Source organism: Chiloscyllium punctatum, unplaced genomic scaffold, assembly GCF_047496795.1.
Source record: "Chiloscyllium punctatum isolate Juve2018m unplaced genomic scaffold, sChiPun1.3 scaffold_85, whole genome shotgun sequence".
Lineage (NCBI taxonomy): Eukaryota > Metazoa > Chordata > Chondrichthyes > Orectolobiformes > Hemiscylliidae > Chiloscyllium > Chiloscyllium punctatum.
This window is the reverse complement of record NW_027309819.1, coordinates 130,630-158,570: the sequence shown is the minus strand read 5'-3', so window position 1 is coordinate 158,570 and position 27,941 is coordinate 130,630. Positions and strand designations below refer to the sequence as shown.

Genomic DNA, 27,941 nt, shown 5'->3' with positions numbered 1-27,941 from the left:
CCTTGTACATGATGACACTGCTGGAGGATTGATGGTGTTGTTGTTAATCACATTAACTGGGCTGGAGGTGACTGAACTTACATTGCCACTTTCTGAACCTCAGGATGTCTCTCTGGGCAGTAAGTCTCCACAAACAGCAAAGTGACAATGAGCAGGGATCATCTGTTTTGATTTAAATTGTGATTGTAGCACGGCTGCTTCACAGCACCAGGCACAAGGTTGGAGTCCAGCCTTGTCCAACGGCTTGTGTGAAGTTCCCACATTCTCTCCAGGTGCTCTGGCTTCCTCCCACAGTCCAAAGATGTGCAGGTTAGGTGGATCAGTTGTGCTAAATTGTTCACAGGATCCAGGATTGTGCAGACGAGGTGGATCAGCCATAGGAAATGCAGGGTTACAGTGAGAGTGTGCTCTGGACGTGATGTTCTTTTGATGGTCGCTGGGGTCTGATGGGCCAATGCTCTCCTTCCACACTGTAGGGATTTTATTCTATGATTGAGGATAAAGGCTACACAGCAGGGTGTCCTTGGAGAAGGAGCATGTGGTGTGGATCAATGCCCTCAATGCCTTTAGATAGAGGTGGGCACCGCAGGGGATACAGTACTTTATCTCCACCCCTGCCCCCTCCCCACAACTCTACTTTGATTTAGTCCCTTCTCACTCTGTCACTTGTAATGGTTTGCTTGGCGCGTAATGGAGTTTGAGTAGCTGGAAAGTGACGGTGTCTGGGAATAGACAGGATTTTGTTTTACAGGAGGTTGAAAGCTTTAAAACTGTTATATTCAAACAGTTCAATTTATTTTCTTTAATTTTGCTTGCGGTGCAAAAAGCTCTTACAACGTTTTAAAACCAAAATTTACAAACCTTGTGTTAAAGATAAATGTTAAATAAAATCCATCAAACCATCCCTCACTGAAAACTGTTGTGGAAGTGCAATCTCCTGGGGAATTCCTGCCCCCTTCTTCCTACCCGGGCTCCATGACTATATACATACCTGGGAGATAGCAGCAGGAGGAGACCATTCAGCCTTTCAATCCTGCTCCACCATTCAATGGGAAACAGCTGACCATCCTGCTCAGTCTCCTGTTCCTGCTGCGTTCCAATCCCTTTTCATGACTTTACCTTGAAGAACTGTATCTAAGTCCTCCTTTGGCTTCACTGCCTTTTGTTCCAGTGACGTTGCTGTGTGGGTGTAGGCAGGGGTAATATGATGGTGCTCTTCCTGGAGGATGCACTCAGCATCCCTCATCATCCTGCAGTAACATCAACTGGGTTTCAGCAATGAGAGATAGAACCCATTTCCAGGATATGGGCATCACTGGCTCAGTCAGCCTGTATTCCCCATCTCTAGTTACCCTTCAGAAGATGGGAATCTCTGCTGTCTTGAACCATTCACAGTCCATTTGGCGCAGATAGACCGACAATGCTGGGAGAGAGTGTTGCAGGATTTTGGCCGAGTGATTCTCCATCTTTGGTTCTTCAAATGCTGGTTAACTTTATCACAATCTGCACATGATTTTGAGATTTCAGTCTGCAAATCTTCACTATCTAGCACCCTGAATAAAGGAATATGTACAGATTAGAAATTCAGAACAGACAATTCTAGTTTCTGTGGAATATCTATTTCCCCTTTCTTCCCCCAAAGCTGTAACCCTCCAGCCCACTTACTCTCTCCCACCATTCTGACTCTACTGCCCCTAATGTACACCCTCTACATTCTCATGGAGTTACTGATAAACAGATCCACGGCACCACTTCCCGTCCCTAGTTAGACTCTGCACCCTTTCTGGGTTCACTTCCTTTCCCTTCAGTTGCTGCAAGTCAATAATACAACAGCAGAATGAAACAAAATAAAACAGAAAGGGAGGTGGCAGATCCTGGACAGAAGAGGAACCTTCACTGGGAGAATGGGTCAGATTCTTCCTTGTTTCCCATTGGTCAATTCCCAGTGTTATGACAAGTTGCGAATGGAACTTGGTCCCATCTGGGTGTAGTGACACTTTGCACCCCCCCCCCCCCAACTGATCAATACCATCGGCAGATGCATCCCTTCTCCAGCCAATCACAGTGTGAAATGCTTTCCACTAGTTAACCCAAAGAACATGCTCCAAACCCCGCCCACATTCTGTACATATACAGAATATACATATATTTCCCCACACACATGTGGTCCCTGCCTCAGGGACTGTGGGAGTTGTAGTCCCCATGAAGCCTCTAGAGACCTTTCCCTGGAAAGTGAAAGAAAGTGTGGGCTGGAGGGTGTTGTGTATAGGTTATCCATTCAGACACACAGGACATGTGGGCTGTCACTGGGATTTACTGAGACATCTGCTTAGACACCCGGACTTCTGACGTAAGGAATATACATTCAGCCAATTGTGGGGTGGGGAGGTTAATAATGGGCAGCAGATTTTAAGCAGAGGTGGCTCAGTGACTAGCACTGCTGCCTCACAGCATTAGGGACCCGGGTTTGAATCCAGCGTTAGGCAACTGTGTGGAGTATACACATTCTCCCCATGTCTGCATGGTTTTGTTCGATGCTCCAGTTTCCTTCCACAGTCCAAAGATGTGCAGGTTAGGTGGATTGGTCAGGCCAAATTGCTCATAGGGTCCATGCATGTGCTGGTTAGGCAATTAGCCACAGGAGATGCAGGGTTACAGGGAATGAGTGGGTCTGAATGGGATGCTCATCATAGGGTTGGTGTGGACTCGATGGATGAATACCCTGTTTCTGCACTATAGGGATTCTATTCTATTCTCATCAAGAAGAATGTACCTATCTCAATGTGTTGTGAATCTGTGGAATTCCCTATTCAAAATGCGGTGGATGCCAAGACGTGAGCCAATTTAATGAAGAGATACAGATTTTTAATTTGTAATGGGTTGAAGTGTGAGAGAGAGCAGGCGGGAAAATCCAGCTGAGACCGATGTGAGCTCAATCATCACCGAATTAAATGGTGGAGCTGGTTCGAAGGGCTGCATTGCCTCTCCTGTGCCCAGGGCTTATCTTCATACGGTAATAACCAGAAAGATGAATCCAAAACTCACCACCTTCACCAAAGGAGATTTTCAGAAACAGCAGGATAGTCAGGTGGATTAGCGTTCCAAACTTAGGTAGTGAGGAAGTATGTAGGAGATAATGGTTTTGCAATTTTAAACTGAGGGGAGACAGTGATTTATGGTTTTAGACTGTGTAGTACATTCACACCGTCCAGAATACTCTGTTGTGAATATCTATCCTGGACCTTTTTTACAAAGCCAAGGTCACTGACAATGAAACCAAAACACCCAGGAAACATCACCTCCCCTCGTAATCTGATAAAGACTTGTCATTAATCTGGTTGAATTTAGAACACAGATGGAAAGCGGAAGATTAAATCTAATCCCAAGATCCTGTGCTTAAACAAAGGAGACTACAATAGGATGAGGCAGGAGTTGGCTAATGCAGACTGGAAGCAAAGACTTTACTGTGGGACAGTTCTCAGACAGTGGAGGAATATCAAAGTAATTTTTCAAATTTCTCCGCAAAAATATATATCAGTGAAAAGGAAGGACCAGGAAAAGGAGTAATCTGCCATGTCGAAGGAAATAAGGGAGTCTATGAAATTGAAGTCGAAGGCATACAAATTGGCAAAGACCAAGGATAAATTCGGAGATTGGAAAAACTTCCAAGCTCAACAGAAAGTGTGATGGAATTGGGGATAAAAAGTGATGAGTAGCTATCCCCAGGGACAGAATAGCAGTTTACCCTGCTAGAGGGAAACCTATTGTATGGGGAACATATGGCCTCTGTAATTGTTGAAGCACTTAACTGTTACCATAGAGATAATCCTGATCAAGTTAAAAATCACAGCACACCCCAAAAGCTTGTACTTCCAAATAATCCTGTTGGACTATAACCTGGTGATGTGTGGTTTTTAACTTTGTCCACCCCACCCCAACCCCGGCACCTGCACATCAGAATCCTGATAGATACCCCACTGAAACTGAAGCACCTGTCAGGTACTTGAGGGAGCCACGGGGGCGTGGGGGAGGGGTGTGTGGTTTAACAACAGAGTGCTGAACTGAACTAGACTTTTGAACTGCCGTTGCCATGGAGATAATATTGAGAGACAGTCTGTATTCAAAGTCACAAACCACAAAAGGTATAAGAAGGGGAGCTGTACATCGGACAGGCGGGGAGTTACCTGATGCTGCCTGGAGGTGTTTTGCATGTACACTATCCATGTACCTGCCATGTTTCATCAATAAAAGACTCAAAGAAGACCTCTCAGATTTCTGTGCCTAGTTATTCCTAGCCAGCAGGGTTCAGGAATATGAGCACACAGCAGTCAGTCTTCACAGTGGAGAACACAAAGAGCATGCCAGTAATTGATAAGGAGACTGAGGAATGTGAAGACCAAGAAACAACCATTATCACGAAAGAGTGAGAGCTGGGCAAGCTAATGGAGATAAAGATAAACAAGTCTCATTGCCCTGATGGAATACATCCCAGGATACCAACAGAGTTAGGGGGAAAATTAGCAAATGCACTTAGAGTTATAACGTCCTGCAGCAGAGACAGGCCCTTTGGCACAAACTGGCCCATGCCAATCAGATTGTCCATCCACACTAACCCCATTTCCCTGCACTTGGCCCATCTGCTTCTGAAACTTTCCTATCCATGTATTTGTCCAAATGTCTTTTACATGTTGTTAATATACCCACCTCAACCACTTCCACTGGCAGCTCATTCCATATACGTACCACCTTTGTGTAGAACAGTTGCCCCTCAGGTTCTCTTGTATTCTTTCTCCTCTACCTTTAACCTGATGCCCTCCAATCCTTGAGTCCCTGTGAAAAAGACCGAGTGCATTCACCTTACCCATGCCTCTCATGGTCTTATACACTTCTATAAAATATTCCCCCGCAGTTTCCTCTGCTAAATAAAAATGTCCTCACTTGTCCAACCTCTCCCTGTAACTCAGACCCCTGAGACCTGGCATCATCCTTGTAAATTTCTTCTTCACCTTTCCAGTTGAATAACTGAAACCTACACTGCACTCATCAAATTTCCCGTGTTTCCCCACGGCGCTGGAACCGATGTGACAACGCCAATGGATTACAATCAATGATCGATAATTCACTCCATTACAACAATCCCATTTTCATAGCTTTTTCCATGATGCAGGAATCCTTTTGTCTTTCTGGTTTCATGGCTAATTGTCCTCATACAAAACCAATCTGTGGCTTACCTGTTCCAGGGAAATGTGCCATGATTGTTTAGACTTTCAAAAACCAATGAAATCTCTCTCCATCGTCCCCACACTTACATGGACTTCGCTGTCTCAGTACTTTTTCCAGTCACTCAGACATTTGAAATATTCACCCACGGACAGAATACACCACCTTTCCATCCAGATGAAAAGGTCAATGATATTCAGATCGGCATGGATCCAGTAACATGAAGTTCAATTTGAATTTCTCAACTGCAAATCCCCCCTTTCAATACTCTATAACAGAGAAAACAAAGTGCTGGAGATCCTCAGCAGGTCTGGCAGCATCTGAAATGGTAACAGATGCAGGAAACATTGCAGCCTTGAAGAAGTGTTGAGATGATCACACCAGGCACGTGCGCTTGATGACCATTATGGAGAAGATGGGGACAGGGATCCCTTTCTGGAAGGGCCTTGGTGAGACCACACCTGGAGTACTGTATACACCTTTGTTCCCCTTTTCCAAGGAAGGCTCTCCTGCTTATTGAGAGAGTGTAAAGGAGGATAACCAGATGAGTCCTGGGATGTGAAGATAGTTAAGGACTGCAGATGCTGGAAGTCAGAGTCTGTACAATATGGACCTGGGGAGGTGCAGGTCAGGCAACATCAGAGGAGCAGGAAGGTTGATGTTTTGGGTCGGGACCCTTTGTCAGTCTTGATAAATAGCCCTGACTGAAACGTCAACTTTCCAGCCCCATCGTATTCATGCTGGTCATCAAGCACCTATTTATGCTAGTCCCACGTTCTGGCACTCAGCGTGTAACCGATATTGCAGTGCCTGGTGTGATCATCTGAACACTTCTTCAAGGCTGCAATGTTTCCTGCATCTGTCATCATTTCAGACACTGACAGACTTGCTGAGGATCTCCAGCGCTTTTTGTTTTTATTGCAATTTTCCACCATTTTGCTGAAGCACAGAGTCATAGACATGTAAACAGCTCCAGATTTTGTTGACTCACCTTCCTGGGATGTCAGGACTGATGGACGAAGAGGGACTCAATCTTCGTTTAATCCTCCTTTCCTTTGGCTTTCTGAGCCGCTAACTACATCACTAATATTCTACCTCCCATTCCCTGTCCTGAATCTGACCCATATAAGCCTACACTTTCGTTCCCATCTCCCTGCCAGACTAGTTACAAACTCACCAATCGAACTGGCAAAATCCCCCACCAGATTTGTCTCAGCTCTGCCCAGGGGTAACCGGTCAGGCTGGTACAGGTCCCACCCAGAAACAGTCCCAGTGCCTGAAGAATCATAACCCTTCTGCGGTACACCATTTCCCCAGTCACACATCCAGCAGATCTACCTTCTCATTCCTGCTCTCATTAGCACATGGCACTGGAAGTAAGTCTGACATTATTACATTTCAGGAGCTACATTTTAATGCATCTCTGCTCTCCCTATGTCCATCTTTCAGGCCCTCAGCCCTCTGTTTAGCAATGTCCTTGGTATCTGTGTGTTGCACGACCATGGACTGTTTACCCTCCAGCTCCAGAATGTCCTGCAGCCACTCCATGATATCATGGATCTTGGCACCAGGGAGATTACATCCCATCCTGGATTCTTGTCTGTGGGCACAGAAGTGCCTGGCTGTACCCCTGATTATTGAATCCCCTGTCACTATAGCCCTGCCACTCTCATTCCTCTTGTTCTGATCAGCAGAGCTCTTTGTGGTGTCATGAACCTGGCTGATGCTGATTTCCCGAGAAGCCACCCCACCCATTCCCGCCCTTACAGAATCCCAAGCGGTATACAGTATCTGTATGAGAAGGGGATAACAACAGGGGACTCCTGTACTCACTTCCTGAGCCTTTTACTTGATCTGATGTTCACCCATTCCCTTTCTGCCTGTGTAACCCTCACCTGCAGTGTGACTAACTCACTAAACGTGCTGTCCATAACATTCTCAGTATTGCAGATGCTCCACAGTGAGTCCACTCACAGCTCCAGCTCTGAAAGGCAGTTTCCCAGGAGCTGCAGATGGGAACCCTTCCTGCACAAATAGCCGTCAGGGACACTGGAAGCTGCCCTTATTTCCCACATTGTGCAAGAGGAACACACCACGGGTCTGAGGGCTCCTGTCACAACGTCTCTACATTCATCTAGTTACTCCCATTAAGAGAATTTAAATGAGTGAGTAACCTTCCTTCACTTCAAACATGTCCATTATAATAACAAAAAAAATCTTTACTTAAGCTGATATGTCATACTTTAAAAACTTAAATACTCCACAGGTATCACTGACAAATTGGCTATTCCCATTGGGACTGAATTTCTGAAAGGCCTGAATTAAAACGGAGTTTCAGCTTCACCTTCTCCCTGTCTCACCTCACTATTTACACCCAACTCCAGAACACTCTCATTGAGCCAAGCAGCCCTCACAGTGCAGCCCTGTCATTTTCATTGTCTGCTCACACCTACACTGCCCTCAGCCTCCTGTACTGTTCCAATGCATCTCAATGGGAGCTCAGACCAGCATTGTATCTTTCAATTCATCCCTTTGTAACCCCAGAGTCAAAATGGACTTTAGCAGTTTCTGAATGAACAGACAATTGTCAGAATCTGGAATGTTCCACCTGAAATGGTGCTGGAATTTGATTCCACGAGAAATTTGCAGAGAATTGGAAGTAGGGTGTTTACAGATTAACATTATAAAGTGGATGATTGAGACTAAATCTGACAGTTCCTGCAAAAAGGAGAGGTGGAATTTGGTTAAATCTGTGCTCTCTCTCATGCCAATACCTCCTTCCACAGCTGCAGGGCCAAGGATTGAACACATACCCCAAGGGTGATCCAATCATGACCTTGAACATCTTTCTGCTTTTGGCTTGACAAAAATATTGAAGATATTTTCCCACAGACAGAACAGACAAACCTTTCTCATTCCACAGTTAAATGCCAATGATATTCAGATCCTGAGGACTCCGCTGACTGTAGAACCTTGTTTTTTTGAGATCCCAGTCTCAATTATTCTCAATTAATATCCTATAAAATGAATTCACAAAACAAAGCTCACAGTCAGTGCAAGATGAATAGTGAAGACAAACACTTCTCTCGGTATGTGTTTGATGTGTAAATGCTCCTCTTCAAATCGCCTCGCCCCCACCCAGGAAGAGGACACGTGCATGCTCCTTGCTGTACCTTGCCCCAAATAACGATGGCGGCTATAACCCAGGACTTCTCACTACCTGAGGCCCAAGCCATCTTCCCCTTTGCTGCAAACGTGGGACCAAGAGTTTCTAATTCAGACTAACGACTTGCAGAGTGTAAATAAACCCTCCCAGTCTACACTGAAATTTCATCTGGTTTCTGCTGCCACTCTCCCCTTTCCTCCTCCTGCTCACACCATGGGTTATCGTGGGTCCAGTGACCCTTCCTCAGAACAGATGACAGCTGGGAAAATTAGAATCCCTTCAGGAAACAGGCCCTTTGACCCAACAATTCCACACCCACCCTCCGAAGTTTATCCCACCCAGAGCCATTCTCCTATTCTATTACTCTCCATTTCCCCCGAACTAATGCACATCCCTGAACCCTACGGGAACCTTAGCTGGGCCAATTCACCGAACCTACAGATCTTTGGGCTAGAGGAGATAGGGGTTAAAGAGTAAATAATAGGTGGGGACAGAGCCCAAAGAGACACAGGAACATTTGGAAAGATAAGGGAGTGGGAAGGTGGAAAGCTGTTAATGGAGGAGACAGGAACCTTCCAGCATCTCAGTGGCGGTGGTGGAAATGGTGGCTGATGATCTACATTGTGCCTGCAAAAAAAGACCCTGAGCTTCCAGTTGCCTGCTCATTAACACACAAGACTGTTCCCTGTCCAATATCTCTGTCTCATGCTTACTGCAGTGTTCCAGTGAAGCTTGATGCAAGCTGGAAGAACACTTCAGAACATACCAAATGGCTTCCTATTTCAAGGACTGCAATTTCCCCTCACATATGGTTAACAATGCCCTCCAGTGTATCTCCTCCACTTCCCACACCACTGCCCTTGAACCCCACCCCTCCAAATGCAACAAAGATGGAATCCCACCATCCTCACCTTCCACCCAGATACAATGCATCATCCTCTGCTATTTCCACCATCAGATCCAACCACCTGAGATATATTTCCCCTCCCCACCCCTTTCAGCATTCCACAGAGACCATACCTTCTGTGACTTCCACGTTAGATCCACGGTCCCCACCAACCCACCCTCCACCCCAAGCACCTTCGCTTGCCACTGCAAGAGGTGGAAAACCTGTGCCCACACCTTCCCTTTAACTCCATCCAAGGCACCACTGGATCCTCCCACATCCAGCAGAGATTTCCCTGCCCACCCAAACACCTCACCTATTGTGTCCCTTACTCTCAGGATGCCAAATTTTGGAATATTTCAGGGAACATTTCTGGGACACATGCACCAACCAACCCCACCGCCCTGTGATCGACCATTTCGCCTACCCCCCACCCCATCCGCCACCACGCTGACAAGGACATGCAAGTCCTCCATCCCCAAATCCGAGCCACCCGGCACCTGGAGGAAGAACACCTCATCTTCCACTTTGGGAACTTTCAAACACATGGCATCAAGGTTTCCTCATCTCCCACTCCGCAACTTATCTCAGATTCAACCCTCCAACTCGGCACTGGCCTCTTGAACAGTCCTACCTGCCCATCTTCCTTCCCAATTATCCATTCCACCCTCTCACCACTACCCTCCATCTACAACCACCTATTGCCTCCGAGCTCGCTTCCCCCAACCCCAAGCACCACTCCCTATTTATCTCTCAGCCGTATTCCACCACCCACATTTCTGATGAAGTGCTGACATTCCCAATACGTCAATTCTCCTGCTCCTTGGATGCTGCCTGACCTGCTGTGCTTTTCCAGCAGCACACTTTAACACAAGCTGGAAGAACGACACCTCATCTTCCACTTGGGGACCCTGCAACCCTCTGGCTTCAACATCAAATTCAATAATTTTAGGTCCTGAACTCTCCCACGTCCTCGTGTCTTTGCCCCCTACCCCACATACCAGGCCTTGTTGTTGCATAGCCTTCCAGTACACACTACCTATGGTTAGTCACTAACAGTCCCCATAAACAGCTATTCACCCTCCCCCCCGTCCGATCATTATTCACTCCTTTGTCCAACTGCTCCTATCTCTCTCTTTGGACTCTATCCCCACCTATCATTTACTCCTTAACCCCAACCTTCTGCATAAAAACAGACTTTTTTTTTTCTCAGTAACGTCAGTTCCTGAGGAAGCGTCACTGGATCGAAAATGCGAACTGATTTCTTTTCACAGATGCTGCCAGATCTGCTGAGCTTTTCCAGTACCTTCTGGTTGTTGTGTGTGATTTACAGCATCCGAAGTTCTTTTGGTTCTAGTTTACCCGGAGTATCTAATTCAGGTCCAGCAGACTGAAACAGTGTTTATCAACCTTCCCAGTCCACACTAACTCCATCTCTCTCCCAGTATCTGCTGTCTCTCCCACTCCTTCACATTCAGTCCCCCCTCACAGTGACACTGCACCTGCAAAGCTGATGGTCATGTGTTGGCCTGCTGAACCCACCCCTCATTCACTCCCATTGGTTGTAGGATCACGCCAACTCTCCTATTGGTCTGAAGCTATGTCAATCAGCCAGGCCCCATTGTGACCTGAGTGGTGGGATCCTCCCAGGTGCATCAGAGGCTGAGGGGTGACCTCATAGAGGTTTAAAAAACCATGAGGGGCCTGGGTAGGATAAATAGACAAGGTCATTTCCCTGGGGTCGGGGAGTACAGAATGAGGGGGCATAGGTTTAAGGTGAGAGGGGAAGAATTTAAAATGGATCTGAGGGGCAATTTTTTTTCCCCACTGAGGTTGGTGCGTGTATGGAATCTTCTGTCAGGAAGTGGAGGATGTTGGTACAATTAAACCATTTGGCATTTGGATGGGTATATGAATAGGAAGGGTGTAGAGTGATATGTGCCAATTGTTGGCAAATGGGTCTAGATTAGGTTGGGATATCTGGTCAGCATGGACCAGTTTAACCAAAGGGTTTATTTTCATGCTGTACATCTCGACGGCTCTGCCCTGTGATGGGCTTCATCATTCACAGTGAATGGGTCAGTATCACAGAACACAGGGACTGGAGGCTATTCAGCCCATTGGGGCTGTACTCTCTCCCTCTGGAGATGGTGCCAGTCTATCCCAACTCACCTCCCATTTGGACATAGCCCTCCAAATCCTTCCTTAAAAAAGTTACATTTCAAATTTGTTTTGACAATAACTACTGTATCTGCATCCAGCTGTCTTTTAAACTGTTCCAGATGCTAAGAACTTAGTGAGTGAAATAATCTTCACATTTTTCCTCTGCATTATTTGCCAGTTACCTGAAAATAGTTACTAAAAATTGTGACGTTAAAAATTTCTCACTCTGTCTCTCTGTAAATGAAATATCCTGGAAACAAATCAACTCCTGGTCGAAATCACTGCTTAACCTTCTCAGCTCCAAGGAGAATTGTCAGACCTTCTGCTAACTCTCCATAAAAGAGAAACCTATCTTAATTTTAAGTTATTAGTGCCATAGAGATGTACAGCACAGAAACAGACCCTTCAGTCCAACTTGTCCATGCTGACCAGATATCCTAAATTAATCTCGTCCCACATGCCAGCCCTTGGCCCATAGACTTCGAAACCTTTCCCAATCACATATCCAGTGAGATGGCTTTTAAATGTTCTAACTGTACCAGCCTCCACACTTTCTCTGGCAGCTCATTCCATACACGTGCCACGTTCAGCTTGAAACTTTGCCCCTAATATCCCTTTTCAATCTTTTCCCTCACTCCTGTGCTTTCTGGTTTTGGACTCACCTAAACAGGAATAAGACCCTGGCTGTTTACACTATCCATGCCCCTAACGATTTTATCAATCTCTATCGTCACCTCTCAGCATCCGATTCTCCAGTGAGAACAGCCTCAGTCTATTCAGCCTCTCCCTATAAGCTCAATCCCTCAACCCTGGCAACATCTTTGCATCTTTTCTGAATCCTTTCAAGTTTCACAATATCATTCCAATAGCAGGGAGACCAGGAATGAAAGCAGAATTCCAGAAGTGGCTGAATGAATGTCCCGTACAGCCGCAAAATGACGTCACAACACCTGTACTCAATGCACTGACCAGTAAAGGCAATTACACCAAACATTTACTTCACTACCCTGCCTATCTATGGTTCCACTTTGAAGGAACTATGAACCTGCACTCCAAGATCTCTTATTTCAGCAACACTCCCCAGGGCCTTCCCATTAAGTGTAGAAGTCCTGCCTTGATTTGCTTTTCCAAAATGCAGAACCTCACATTTATCTAAATTAAACTGAATCTGCCACTCCTCAGCCCATTTGATCGGAGTCTCATTGTACTCTCAGGTAACTTTGCTGTCCATTGCACCTCCAATTTTGGTGTCTATTGTAAACCTACTAACCATAGCTCCTATATTCACATAGAAATTATTTATATAAATGGCAAAAAGCAGTGGACCCAACACCCAACCTGACAGCATATTGCTCATCACAGGCTTCCAGTCCAAAAGTACCCTCCACTATGACACTGACTGCTCAGCAAGGTTAGAGCTCATGGAATACAGGGAGAACTAACCATTTGGATACAGAACTGCCTCAAAGACAGAAGACAGAGGGTGGTGTTGGAGGGTCACTTTTCAAACTGGAGGCCTGTGACGAGTAGAGTGTTACAAGGTTCAGTGCTGGATCCACTACCTTTCTTCATTTATATCAATGACTTGGATGTGAACATAGGAAATTTAGTTAGTGAGATGACACCAAAACTGGAGGTGTAGTGGACAGTGAAAAAGGTTACCTCAGAGTACAATGGGATCTTGATCAGATGGGTGAATGGGCTGAGGAATGGCATTTTAGGAAAGCAAATCTTAGCAGGACTTATACACTTAATGGTAAGGTCCTGAGGAGTGTTACTGAACAAAGAGACCTTGGAATGCAGGTAGATAGGATAGTGAAGGCGGCATTTGGTATGCTTTCCTTTATCGGACAAAGTATTGAGTACAGGAGTTGTGAGGTCATGTTGTGGCTGTGCAGGATATTGTTTCGGCCACTTTTGCAACGTTGCGTACAAATATGGTCTCCCTCCTATTGGAAGGATTTTATGAAACTTGAAAGGGTTCAGGAAAGATTTACAAGAACGTTGCCAGGGTTGGAGGATTTGAGCTAGGCTGGGGGGTTAAATAGAGGTTGAATAGATTGGGGCAGTTTTCCCTGCAGCGTCGGAGGCTGAGAGGTGATCTTATCGATGTATATCAAAACATGAGGTGGATGGATAGGATAAATAGACAAAGACGTTTCCCTGGCGTGGGGGATCCCAGCACTAGAGGGCATAGGTTTATGGTAAGAGGGGAAAGACTTTAAAGAGACTTGAGAGGCAACGTTTTCACACAGAGGGTGGGACGTGTATGGAATGAGCTGACAGAGAAAGTGGTGGTGGCCATTATGATTGCAACATTTAAAAGACATCTTCATGTGTATATGAATAGGAAGGATATGGGCCGGGTGCTGACAGGGGGGACTAGATTGCATTGGGATATCTGATCAGCATGTACTGGTTGGACCGACGGGTCTCTGTTTCTGTGCTGTCCATCTCTGACTCTTTGACCTTCCAGCCAATTCCGTATTCAAACAGCTAGTTCCGCCAGTATTCTATGGTATTGAAGCTGCTAACCAGTGTGTTATGTGAAACCTTGTGTCTTTCTCAAGTCCAAGTTAATGATTTCAATGCACAAAGCCATGCTGACTCTCCCGAATCATTTCTTGCCTTTCCAATGACATGTAAATCCTGTCCCGGAGAATCCCTTCCAACAACTTCTCTGCCACTGACTTCAGGCTCACCGGTCTATAGTTCCCTGGCTTTTCCTTACCACCTTTCTCAAATAATGGCACCCATCTTCCAGCACCTCACCTGTGGCGATCGATGATACAAATATTGCAGCGAGGGCCCAGCAAAAGCTTCCCTATTTACCCACAAAGTTCTGGGATACACCTGATCAGATTCCAGGGATTTATCCACCTTTATGCATTTTAAGACATCCAGTACCTCCTCCTCTGTAATATATACACTTGCCAACTTATCACTATTTATTTCTACAACATCTCAACTTTTATATCACCTTTCAGTAAAAACTGACATGAAATAATTACAGAATCTCTCCCTCCTCCTGCTGTTCCATAGACAGTCTTGTTGACTGTTGAGTCTCATGTCCTCTTTTCTGCCTCCTGGTTTCCCGCGAATATACTCCTACTGCCCTTATAGTCCTCTAGGGACTCACTCAAACCCCATGGTCTGTACCTACCATATCCTTTCTTCATTTTCTTAATCAGAGCTCCAATTTCTCAGGTCACGCAGCATTGTCGACGCCTCCCAGCCTTGGCCTTAACGGGAACTTACTATCTGCATATTCTCATTGCTGCAGGCCTATGGAGGCAATGGCAGATGATGACAGAGAAACAATCATTATCAGTAAAGAGGTAGTGTTGGGAAAGTTAACAACTCATCCTTATCTCTGTAATTCCTCTCTAGCCTCTGAACTATCACTATCTTTGGGATCAAAAACATCTCAATCAATGCAACATCTTCCAATCTCTAATCTCCTCCAGTCTCAACACCCTCCCTATCTCTAATCTTGTCCACCCTCACAAATTTCTGTGATGTGCCTTTCTTTAATTCCAACGTTCAGGATAACCCATTTTTATTTCAGATTCCTGAACCCTGAGCTCCAAAATGTCCCGCTTAACCTCTGCCACATTTTCGTGCAAAAAATATTAATCAATTCCGTATCACCTATTCTAATATCACCTTCTCTGACCTGGTTTCTATTGTGGCTTGTCATATTCCTATATTACGCGTCTGTGGTCTACATGACAGAAAATGGTTTTGTGGTCCATTGGGTTTATGCTGTAAAGAAATCTCCCAGCTAACTATTTTAATCCCATATTCCAGCACTGAGCCCAGAGACCTGTCAGCCTTGGCATTGCAAGTGTGTTCCTAAATACATCTGAAATGCCATCGGGATTTCTGTCTCTCACTCACTTCCAGACAGTGAGGTTTAGTGAAACCGTTGCTCTTTGATATCACCCACAGGAACACAGAGCAGCTGGGTCTGTGTGAACCAGAGATCGCCCAAAACATTAGGAAGGATGGCAGGGTCCCTCAGAGGGGGCACAGGAGATTTACCAGGATGGTTCAAGGAATGAGGGATTTTAGTTGCAGAATTTGTGGGGCTTTTTTAACATTAATTACTCATGTGACATGTGTGTTGCTAATACACATCAAGAATAACCATCCACAATTAATAGACTGTCCTTTTCAACCGAGCCCCTTGCCTGCACTGTGGTAACCTTCAGGTTAACCACCACCAGACATCTCTCTCTAATAGAGAGCAGTCCTATGGTCTGGGAGGACAATGCTGACTTGATCTTTCACACAGTGATGCCACTGTCCCTCGGGGATGGGGAGAGGGAATGCTGAAGGTGGTGGATGGGAAACCACTCAGGTACAGTGCTTTACCCTGGAGGATGTTCAATTTCTTTAATCTTGTTGGGTGAGGGGGGGTGCACTGATGCAGGCAAGTGGAGAATGTTCCAACACAATCCTGATGTGTACCTTATAGAGAGCAAACAGACATTGGGGAATCAGGGGTTTAGAAAAACTGAGAGTATTCTCCTTGTAGCAAAGAAAATTGTGGGGAGCTGTGACAGAGCGGTTTACAAAAGTTACACATTATAATATTAAATCTTACACCCGTCAGCTCATTATACAAGGGTTACAGAACACATGTTGAAGATTTGGGAAGATCTATTGAGAGGATGGTTTGTTTCAAAGAAGAACTTTTATGCAGCAAATGGTATTGATCTGGAACACAATACTCTCACACAATATGAATATCCAGGTCCTGATGTATTGAGTAATTCTGTCAGTTTGGCGTTACAGTGACTGAGATTACCATCTGAATATCTGCCTGTAATACAAGTTTATAAAATCCGTCACTGTCAGTTCAAGTTTGAAACTCATACAATCCCTTCCTCCTGGCCCAGGAGGACTGTACACATTACCGCTGGTGGAGGTCAGCAGGCAATTCAGGGGCAAATCTATGTGGGTTTCTATGAGTTTCCACCTTGGGACTTCATGTGACTGAATATGGGACAGAATGTTCCAAGATTCAGTGAGATATGGAGAGAAGGATTTGCTTCCTTTTTGTTCTTCCGTGCTGCCGCGGAGCCTCATCAATAAGACATGGGGGTGTGAAAGGCTCATGCAGCTCGATGGGCAAGTTGTCTCCATTCTCACTAAGGGGCAGCAAGCTCCTCCCAGTCATTAAACAGAGTATCCCTGAAAAGATAGCAAATGAGCATGATTCCCACTGCCCAGTGCTCACAGTAAATATTTCAAATAATGAGGGGGAAAATCAAGACAAGGCATAACAGGAATGTTCCAAGAGAATTATAAACAGTTTACAGAGAGATATTCACAGGAAAAGTGGGCAACAAGTTGGCAAATGGAGTATAACTTGGGATAAACTGTAGAAAGCTGCACCACAAAGGGACTGGGATAAAATGAGCAGGAAACACAAAGCTAGTACACAGTTACAACAGGGAATCAGGAAGCGGTATGGAATGTTGTCCCTTATTTCAAGGAATTTGCAACATAAGAGTTTGGAATGTATACCTTAGGGCAACTAAACAAATGGCGAGTGAGACCACAACTGGAGGAACGTGAACAGATTTGGTCACTTTAGTTAACGAAATAGAGCAGTTGATTGGAGGCATTTCAGAGAAGATCCTTTGGGATCATCCCTGTTTTATAGGGATTATCCTGTAAGCAAAGGCTGAACAAGTTGGGAATCTACTCACTGGACTTTGGAAGACTGAGAGGAGATGTCTTTGAATCATACAGGAATCTGTCGAGGTTTGACAGGGTAAATATGGAGAGGATGTGTCCTATTACGGGTGAGTCTTGAACCAGATTTTGGGTCTGTCGCGGAATCAAGGGTTCTGTTTCAGATTTGGCAAGTTAAAGGCAACACTGACACAGGTTAGGGATTCAGTAGCAATGAAGCTGGGGTGAGAAGGAGATAAGCAACGTTTTAGAGATTGGAATTCCTGGTGTTTGTGATTATGTAGATGTCTGATCAGAAGGGCACCTTGGGGTCAGATATGAAAGCAATATTGTGAATAATGTAGTTCTGCCTCAGACACTTCCCAGTGAGAGGGAGGTACACAGCAGTAAGGAAAATGTATTTGGAATAACAACTGAAGGCAATGGGTTTAACAATTTCAGTGTTTCATTGGAATGAATTGCAGCTCATCGAAGCATGGTAAGCAGTTTGATAACTGAGTAATAGTGGAGTAATGGAGACGGATGAAGGGGAGGGAGAGCTGGACATTGTCAGTGTACATGTGAAACCTAACACAGTGCTTTTGGGCGACGTTACCTCCTGGCAGTGTGTAGGTGAGAAACAGGACGGACCAAGGAAAAATCCTGGAGGGACACCAAATACAAGGAATTCAGAAAGGAAAGGGAGAGTGGAGATGGAGCAGGATTTTCCAATGATGGTGAGGTCAGATATCAGTTTGTTGCAGAATGGGAGAGAAGGACATAACCAGAAAAAACAGACAGATCATGGAACAATATCTGTGAATTGCAAGGGGAGGGGGGTTTGCAGTGACAAGCAGGAGGATGAGAGAGAGATTTGGAATGTCCATAATTTAGCTACTCTAGGGTAAATTGTTAAGATGACCTCTAATAAAGCTTGACAAGGGACTCTAGGAAATGCAAGTTTAGGACTTAAATGAGGAGCATCCTTGTGAGGCAGAATGGCTCGGTGGGCTCGTGGAGAGGGAGGAAAGAAGCAGAGGCAGCTGATCGGATTATCTCAATGTTATTGACAGAGAAACTCCATGTGCTCCTCACTCTTGTTGTTGGAGGGGAGGATTGAGGAGACAGGATAATGGACATTGTTTTCGAAATAATGAAAAACAAAACCTGTGATAGTGATTCTAAAAATAAGTGAACAAACCTGTCGTATTTATCATTTATCAAGAATATTAAAATATACAACTGAAGTTCAGGTTTGAATCCCAAATTGGTAGAGGGTTGCTCTGAAGTCAAGAAAAATAAAGAAACTGGAATGAAGAATCAACTGTTTGCCATGGGACCATTAAGGATGTTTTTTTCTGCCATTGATAATGTCCTTGAGGGAAAGAAAGCCGACAATGGGCCAACAAATCACTCATTGTATTAATCACTGCACAGTCTCAACAAAGGACGGCATGGTGGCACAGTGGCACAGTAGTTTGCACTGGTGCCTCACAGTGCCAGAGACCCGGGTTCAATTCTGGATGGGTTGCACTTCGGTGGGTCGATGTGGACTTGTTGGGCCGCAGGGCCTATTTCCACACTATGTAATCTAATCTAATCTAAAAGGAATGAAACTGGATGGACCACATTACATCTACCAATGCACCAGCAAATACAACCACAAAATCAGCCCTCTTGTCCCTGCAACCTCTGCCTCACTCTGGGCCAACAAGAGCAGTAGAACTGTACTCCAGTCCAATCTGAAATCTCATGGCCTGGTATATCCCCCACTCAACCATTAACATCAAGCCAGGGGAATCAATCCTGGTTCAATAGTGAATGCAGGAGGGCATGCCAAAAATGAGGTGCCAACCTGGTGCAGCTACAAGCAGCAAAAACAACACCACATAGAACTAAGTGATTCCATAAACAATGGATTAGATCTGAGTTCTGCAGTTCTGCCACACCTCGTCAGGAATGGAGATGGACAATTACAGAATCACAGATATCCCACCCTTACTGATGGAGGGGTCTCACACACCATTCCACAGATAAGAGGACAGCATTTGCAGCAATTTTCAGCCAGCAGTGCCAAGTGGATGAGCCTTCTCCATTGGTCCCTGACATCACAGATATGAATCGACTTGGTTTAAAACTCATGTCAAATCAGATCAAGAAATGGATAAGTAGTGTAAAGGCTAGGGGCCCTGCCAATATTCTGGCAATAGTACTGATGGCTGTGCTTCAGAACTTGCTGCCCACCAAGGCAAGTACTGCTCCAGCACTGGCACCTACCGACTTTGTGGAACATTGCTCAGGGATGTTCCAACACAAAAACACAGGGCAGATCCAACTCAGCCAATTCCCCTCCATCAGTCCACACTCACTCAGCAGTGAAGTGATGGAAGGTGTCATCAACAGTGCTGTCACGCAGCTGCTCAGCAATAACCTGTTCTTCGATGCCCAGTTTGGATTCTGCCAGGGACACTCAGTTCCTAAGCTTGTTACACACTTGATTCACAAACTGACAAACAGCTGAATGAGGTGAGGATGACAGGCCAGCCCCACTCCAAGTCCACTATTTCGACTTCAGTGATATCACCTGGCCTCACCAGTGTCTCAGCTCATTTACTGAAACTCTCATTCATTCCTTTTGTTAACTCTAGATTTCATTATCTAAATCCACTCCTGGCCAGCATCCCACATTCACCCTCCCGATAATCTCAAGAATATTGAAAACTCGACTGCCGAAGTGCTCACTTGTACCAAAACTTGCTGATCAATCAAAAGATCAATAAGCAACAACAATTTACTTTCGCACCTTTGAATTAATTCCTGGGTGTAATCATTCCTATCTCCCTGCACCACACACCCTTTCATATCTCAATAGCTCATTTTAGTTCAGACTCTCAATGATGTGTTTATTTTTGAGTTCACCTGTGTGACTGTTTCTATAGACTCCAAGGGAACATGGTCTGGAATACCCACTCTAACCCTCTAAGATCTACTTTCTTCCTTTAAGGCATTCTTGAAAAACTGCTTATTTGGCAATGGTTGTGGCCACTGGACACAATATTCTCCATCTGTAGCCTTACGTCAAAAGTTCTCAATAATATTTTTGTGAAATTAAAACCATGATGATTTGTACAGATATCTTCCACTCTTCAATATCACTGAGTAAGTAATCTGTAGTGTCTCTTACCCAACCACCTTCACCACACAAACTGCAGCAGTACAAGGCAGTCAAACATCACCCTCTCCACAGGCAACAAGGCTTTGGGATTGATCACTGGTTTCTGTGGAAGGAGAAATACAGAGTTGATGTTTCAGGGAGTGCAACATGGATCACAGGGAATGGGAATGGGGCAGAATTTGACTGTCAGAAATGGAAGGAAAATGCACTCGCTTATTGGAAAAAAGAATTCCTGACTGTCAAAGATATTGTGGAAAAAATAACCTGATAATGGAACAGCATATGGTCAGGAGCCGGGCAGCAGTGGACAATTCATTTGCATTCCTGAAGAAGGGCTTATGCCCAAAACATTGATTCTCCTGCTCCTCGGATGCTGCCTGGCCTGCTGTGTTTTTCCAGCTCTACATTTTTCAATTCATTTACAAAACAGCTGTGAAAGTAATAGTAAAATACTATACAGAGCAAAAATATGCCCATGAGACTGAGGAAGCTAGATACTGAACAAGTGGACATCAGAGAACCCAGAGAAGAACCAGAGCAGAGTTCACTTTTATGATCCCAAAGTCAAAGATGTCTAGCACAGAAACAGGCTTTTTCGGTCCAACCTATGCCAACCAGATATCCTAACCTAATCTACCTAAATTAAATTCTTTTTGCCACTCCTCAGCCCATTGGCCCATCTGATCAATATCCCACTGTACTCTGAGATAACCTCCTTCGTTGTCCACAATACCTCCAATTTTGGCGTCACCTGCAAACTTACTAACTATACGGCCTCTATTCACATCCAAATCATTTAAATGAATGACTAAATAAATCCAGAAAAAAAAGTCCATTTCTCTGGGTTTGAATGTGCTCTGTGTAAATCCTGCCCTATGACTCTTTTTACCAGGGAAGGCTGTACATACATCCCTCTGAACTTTGCCCCCTACAAAGATGGCGGCCGCGCACGTGTCCAGTGAATCATTGCCCCGAATAAAGATGGCGGCGCTCACTCGGGCCGATTACTCAACGAGGCATATTCCCGTTTGCTGCAAAAGTTTCAAATTTGTATTTTCCGATGTGTACCAAATGATTGTAAAACCTCTCAGACCATACCAACACCATTTCCCTCCCGCTTCCTGCTGTTTATTTCTTTCCTTACCGACAGCTCTCCGCGCACACACACTCTGAACATCCGCGCCCCAGGAAAGTCTCGTCCCCCCTCATTCACTGATTGGTCGGAGGACCAACTGCCCCGCCAGGTCCTCCAGCTCCGCCCCTGCCTAGGCATTGGTCCACCGCTGACATCAATCACTTCTTGGGTCCAACCTGTCGATGTTAACCAGATGTACTCACCTAATCTATCTAAATTAAATCCTATCTGCCACTCCTCAGCCCACTGGCCCATCTGATCAGTATCCCACTGTATTCTGAGATAACCTTCTTCATTGTCCACAATAACAACTGTTGGCTGGAGCTTGCGCACTGCTTCGTGGCTTTTGTTGCTGTTTCTCAGTTACAAGAGTGAGGGACAAAGTTAAAAATCACTCAACCAACTGATGAACGACAGGCAAATTAGTGCTTCGAAATAAACCTGTTGGACTATCACCTAGTGTTCTGTGAATTTTAATTTTGTCCATCCTAATCCAACACCAGCACCTTCAAGTCACGAGTGATGGAGGCATGCATAATATAAAAACAAAAGATCAAGGAAAAGGAGAAGGCCATCCTGCCCTACCATTCAATAAGATCATGGCTGATCATTTTATGGGTGCAGAACCATTTACCCACGTTCTTACCGTATTCCTTAATTAATTTTTTTTTTTTAAAAAAACTAACTTAGCTTTAAAAACGTTCATTGAACTAGCATCAACTACTTCCCTGGGCAATGCATTCCATAGAGGTCAAGAAGTCCCTTCTCAATTCAGTCCTAAATTTGCTGCCTCTAATCTTGAGGTGATGCCCTCTTGTCCTAGCTTCGTCTGCCAGTGGAAACATCCTCTCTACTTCTATTTTATCCATTGCATTCATTATTTTATATCTTTCCATTCTTCTGAATTCCAATGAATATAATCCCAATCTACTCAGTCTCTGTTCAGCCAAACCCCTCACCTCCGGAGTCAACATAGTTAACCTCCTCTGCACCCCCTCTAGTGCCAGTACATCCTTGAGCAAGAAAGGAGATAAAAACTACATGCAGTACTCCAGGTGTGGGCTCACCAGCACCCACTATAGCCCACCTCTGCTTTTAACCACAATCCCATCAGCAATGAAGGACAATATTCTATTTGTCTTCTGAATTGATTGTTGTACCTGGTGACCAACCCTCCTACAGAAGGATGTTCAGGTGCCTCTGCATAGCAAATTATGCATTTTTAAAAAATTCAAGTAATAATCTTTTTACTAATATTACTCCAACCAAAGAGTATGACTTTACATTTATGAACATAATATTCCACTTGCCAAACCATTGCCCACTCACTCACTGTATCTCTGTTCCTCTGCAAAGTTTCACAGTCCTCCACACACTTTGTTCTGTTATTCATCTTAGTGTCATATGCAAACTTTGACACCCTACATGTGGTCCCCAACTCCAAATCATCTGTATCAATTCTAAATAATTGCAGTCCCAACACTGATCCCTGAGGCACACTACTAGCTACTGATTGCCAGCCAGAATAAGGTTTATTTATCCCCACTCTTTGCTTCCTGTTAGTCAACCAATCTTCTATCCATGCTAATACTCTATCCCATGCACCCTTATATAATGCAACAGCCACTTGCGTGGCACCTTGTTGAAGGCCTTTTGGAAATCCAGACATTCCATGATTCCATGCTCTGTCTGCCCAATGGAACAATTTCTATCGAGATTCCCTGCTATTTCTTCCTTGATAATAGACCAAAGCATCTTTCCAACTACAGAGAATAAACTAACTGGTGTAGAATTCCCTATCTTTTGTACACCGCCTTTTCTTACAGTCCTTCCTTTTCACTGGAATATGCCTTTGCTGAGCACTTCCTAAAATGACTTTGAAAATCTTTCACTGCTCATCAACTGTCCCACCATAAAATCTTTGTTTTCAGTCTACTTTATCAGGTTCTCCCTCATTCTATTTTAGTTCCCCATGTTCAAGCACAGGACCAAGGTATTAGATTTTATCTTTACACTCTCCATATGTACTCTAACTTCAACCATACAGTGATCACTTCTTCCCAAGAGGATCCCTAACACTGAGGTCATTAATTATTCCTGTCTCATTGCACAGGGGCCAGATCTTGGATAGATTGCTCCTTGTCAGTTCCATTTCATGCTGTTCAAAAAAACTATCATGGATACACTTAATGAACTCCTCACGGCTACCCTGACTGAGCTGGTTCGACCAATCTACATGTAGAGTCAAATCACCCATGGTAATAGACATGCCATTTTTACAGGCTTTAGTTATTTCTTTGTTTATTGCCCATCCCAACGTGACGTTATTATTTGGCCTACACACTGCGCCTATCAGTGACTTTCTTGTTAACATTTTGAAAGCATCATTCCTGTTTCTCCTAACGTATGGCAATAACAACAACTACTTGCATTGTATGGAATCTTTCACAATACCAAATCTCCTACGGTGCTTCATGGATGATCAAAACATTGATTCAAGAGAATGATTTTAAAATACATCTTAACGGAGGATAGAGAAGGTTAGGGAGGGTATTCCACAGATTTCTGTCCTTGACAGTTCCAATTGCGGAGTGATGAAGTTGGGGTGGGTTGGAAAAGGAACGTGCAAATGGGAAAACGAGGAGTGCAGGCAGTGCATAAGGTCTTAAGGACAGAGGAGGTTCTGGACTGAGTCTGTCTGTCCTAGAGAGTACGGCTGCTTCATGGAGTTTGAAGCACCGCAATGGGCCCGTGCATGTCATATTAGTCAAGAATACTATAACGGTGGCTGAGGGAACTTTTGATGAGGACTTCTCTACTGAAGTAGTGTGGGCTGAGGTTAGAAACAGGAGAGGGGAGGTCACATTGCTCGGATTTTTTTATAGGCTGCTGCAGAGTTCCAGAGAGGGGGAAGGGAGGATTAGCAAAATTACTCTGGGTAGGAGTGAAAGTAACATGGTGGTCATTATGGGGGACTTTAACTTCCCAAACATTGACTGAAAATGCTATAACTCTAGTATATCGGATGGATCAGTTTTTGTCCAACGTGTACAGGAGGGTTTCCTGACACAGTATGTCGAAGGGCCGACAAGAGCGGACGCCACATTGGATCTGGCGCTTGGTCATGAACCGGACTATGTGTTTGATTTAGTTGTAGGTGAGCACTTTGGAGACAGTAATTAGAATTCAGTTATGTTTAGTTTAGCGATGGAAAGTGATAGGTACATGCCACAGGTGAGGAATTATCGATGGGGCAGTGGCAATTATAATGCAATTCAGCAAGAATTAGGATGCATAGAATGGGGTAGTGAAATGCAGTGGATGCAGACAATGGAAATGTGGAGCTGGTTTAAGGAACAGATATTGCGTGTCCTTGATAGGTATGTCCCTGTCAGGCAGGGAGGAAGTGATAAGGTCAGGGAACCGTGATTTACCACAGAAATTGCATCTCTTGTTAAGTAGAAGTAGGAGGCTTATGTGTTGATGAGGCAAATGGTACAGATGAGGTGATGGAGACTTACAGATCAGCTAGGAAGGATTTAAAGAGAGTTAAGAAGAGCAAAGAGAGGACACGAGCAGTCTTTAGCGAGTAGAATAAAGGAGAACCCTAAAGCTTTCTACAGATAATTGAGGAATAAAGGATAGGGTAGGAATAGGGCCAATCAAAGACAGAAGTGGGAAGTTGAGTGTGGACAATGTGGAAATTGGAGAGGTGCTAAACGAATATTTCTCATTGGTTTTCACTCAGGAAAATGAGAATATTGCAGACAATAATGAGGTAGAAGATGTTAGATGAGAAAGGATCGAGGTTAGTTATGAACAGGTGTTATCAATTCTAGAAGGATTGAAAGTAGACAATTCCCCTGGGCTGGATGGGATTTATCCATGGATTTTCTGGGAAGCTAGGGGGAAGATAGCAAATACTTCGGCTTTGATATTGAGTCATCATTGCCTACAAGTTCAGTACCAGGGGACTGGATGATTGCAAATGTTATGCCCTTGATCAAGAAGGGCAGTAGAGATGACCCAGGTAATTATATACCAGCGAGCCTTACTTCTGTTGTAGGAAAGGTTTTGGAAAGGATTACAAGAGACAATATTTGTAATCATCTGGCAAACAACAATATGATTTCAGATCGTCAATATGGTTTTGTCAAGGGCAGGTCGTGTCTCACAAACTTCATTGAGTATTTTTGAGATGGTGACCAAGCATATAGATGAGGGTAGGGCAGTTGACGTGGTATACATGGAATTCTGTAAAGCCTTTGATAAGGTTCCAAATGGTAGGCTCTTAGATAAAATGCAGCGACATGGAATTGAGTGTGATTTAGCAGTTTGGATTAGAAACTGGCTTTCTGAAAGAAGGCAGCGAGTGGTGGATGATGGAAAATAATCAGCCACCAGTGCGGTTATTAGTGGTGTGCCACAAGGGTCTGTTTTGGGATCACTGCTGTTTGTAATTTTTTATAAAAGTCTTAGACGCAGGCATAGGTGGATGGATTGGTAAATTTGCAGATGACACGAAAGTCAGTGGAGTAGTGGACAATGTGGAAGAATATTACAGATTGCAGGGGGACTTGGATAAACTGCAGAATTGGGCTGAAGGGTGGCAAATGGAGTTCAATGCAGCTAAATGTGAGGCGATGCACGTTGTGAAGAATAACAGGAAGGCAGAGTACTGGGTCAATGGAATCATTCATGGTAATGTAGATGTGCAGAGGGATGTTGGAGTCCATGTACATAGATGCCTGAAAGTTGCCACCCAGGTGTACAGTTAAGGTGGCATACAGTGTGTTAGGTTTCATTCGTAGATGGATTGAGTTCTGGAACCACAATATCATGCTGCAACTATACAAAAAACTGGTGCGGCCATATTTGGAATATTGTGTGCAGTTCTGATGCCCATATTTCGGGAAGGATGTGGAAGGACCTGCTGTGCTTTTCCAGCAACATATTTTTCAGCTCTGATCTCCAGCATCTGCAGTCCTTACTTTCTCCATGTACGAGGTAAAGTCAGGGCAATAATAAGAGGCTGCAACAGGAGGGAGACAGGTATCTGCATAAAAAACCCGACTCCTTCTCAACTGTTTTCACCACAAAAACCGAGCGCCTTCCAGAAAAGCATCTCTATATCCCACCACAACATTTTGCCCCCACAATCGTGGTATCTGGCTGTGCACGAAGAGCAATGCAACAGTCTGTACTGGGACCCTGAAACGCTTGGTAAAGAGTCAAATCATCTGAGCATTGAAAGCCACATCACATTGCATGCATTTTCTCTTGTTTTCACTCTCTTTCTGACTTCCCTTAGTTTTCCTAATGAACCTGCTAAAGTTGTTATTACATACATCTGCACAAGCTGTGAATTGAACCCAGGCCTCTCGTTCAAGATTCTGGATATTTTCACCGCGTCACAAAACATCGACTCAAACTTCCTTTGTCCCTTGCCTGCTAAGTCACGCCTGAATCAACTCTGCAATTGGGAGGAAGGGGCGGAACAGGAGGACCGAGTAGCGGCCGGTCCTTTAACCAGAGTGAGTGAGGAGAGGGGCCAAAGAATTCTCGGGAGTGAACGCTTCAAGATTGGTCAGAGAGCAAACTATTTTGCAGGATTGATCATTCTAACGACATAGTGGAGCATTAAACGTCTCTCATAAATCAATGTGAGATTTTAAAAAATACTGTAGTTGAAATGTAAATCTGATAACGTACATATTTCCAATCGATTTGCATAACTCGAGTAAGAAACTTCTTTTCAAAATCCAAGAACAGTTGGTGATTTACATACCTGGCCGGTATGGTTGATTTGGACCAGACAATTTGCATGTTATACATCTCCATGATTATAACTCGACAAAGCCATTGTTAATGACTAATATTTGACCCATCAGTCTGTGCAGATATGAATATTCTCTATAAACTCACTGATAACCTCAGACGCACGCGCAGTTTGGTTTCTATGCAGAGCATGCGCAGTGTCACATTGGTAAGGGCACAGAGAGAGAGAGACATGGAGCTACTTTCTCCGGCAGCGGCTGCGATCGGCTTCAGAAAGCGGCGCTCTGAGCCGGTGTGTGGGAGCCTCGCCGGGCGAAAGGAGCGGAGAGAATTCACAAATCCCGGATAAAGGTTAAAAAAAACTCGGAAAAGTCCCTCCAGGCCCGGGTAAGGAGGCGGCGGTCTCTGATCAGGGAAGGGGCCCAGGGTCACGGCCGCCATTTGTTTGAGGGAAGAGGGAGCGCGGGCCTGAGGGCCGCCATCTTGAGAAGGTCAAGGTGCAGGAGGGCGGGGCTCCCGGGGTCTGTAGACCAATCAGAGGAAAGGGAAGACCCATTGTTATTGATTAATTCCACGAACACAGCGTCACTGGGCGATCCTGCAGGAATATCCTCTCTCAGTCCTGCTGTGATGTTTCACCCCATCAGAACCAGCAGCTCTCCTCCTCTCTCAGCTCCCCTTCTGTCCTTCCTGCAGCATCTGTCCCCTGGAACATTGAGCTGCCTGTCCTGTC

The 27,941-nt window shown here is 44.7% G+C and overlaps 2 long non-coding RNA genes across 5 annotated transcripts in view; both read right to left on the bottom strand.

Moving 5' to 3' along the window:
* LOC140471431 (uncharacterized) overlaps window positions 1-27,941 on the bottom strand; it is a 128,671-nt gene that overhangs the window by 12,784 nt on the left and 87,946 nt on the right. The gene's annotated exons all lie outside the window — the stretch shown is intronic.
* Window positions 756-27,278, bottom strand: LOC140471433 (uncharacterized). Of its 4 annotated transcripts, none has more exons than XR_011957047.1 (5): window positions 27,219-27,278; window positions 20,305-20,398; window positions 14,599-14,720; window positions 4,744-4,830; window positions 756-1,553 (listed from the first exon to the last, which is right to left on the bottom strand). It is a non-coding gene; the product is annotated as an uncharacterized lncRNA (long non-coding RNA). The 4 variants fall into 4 exon arrangements; XR_011957048.1 differs by lacking the exon at window positions 27,219-27,278 and adding an exon at window positions 21,440-21,498 and having other exon boundaries at window positions 4,705-4,830; XR_011957046.1 differs by lacking the exon at window positions 27,219-27,278 and adding an exon at window positions 21,440-21,498.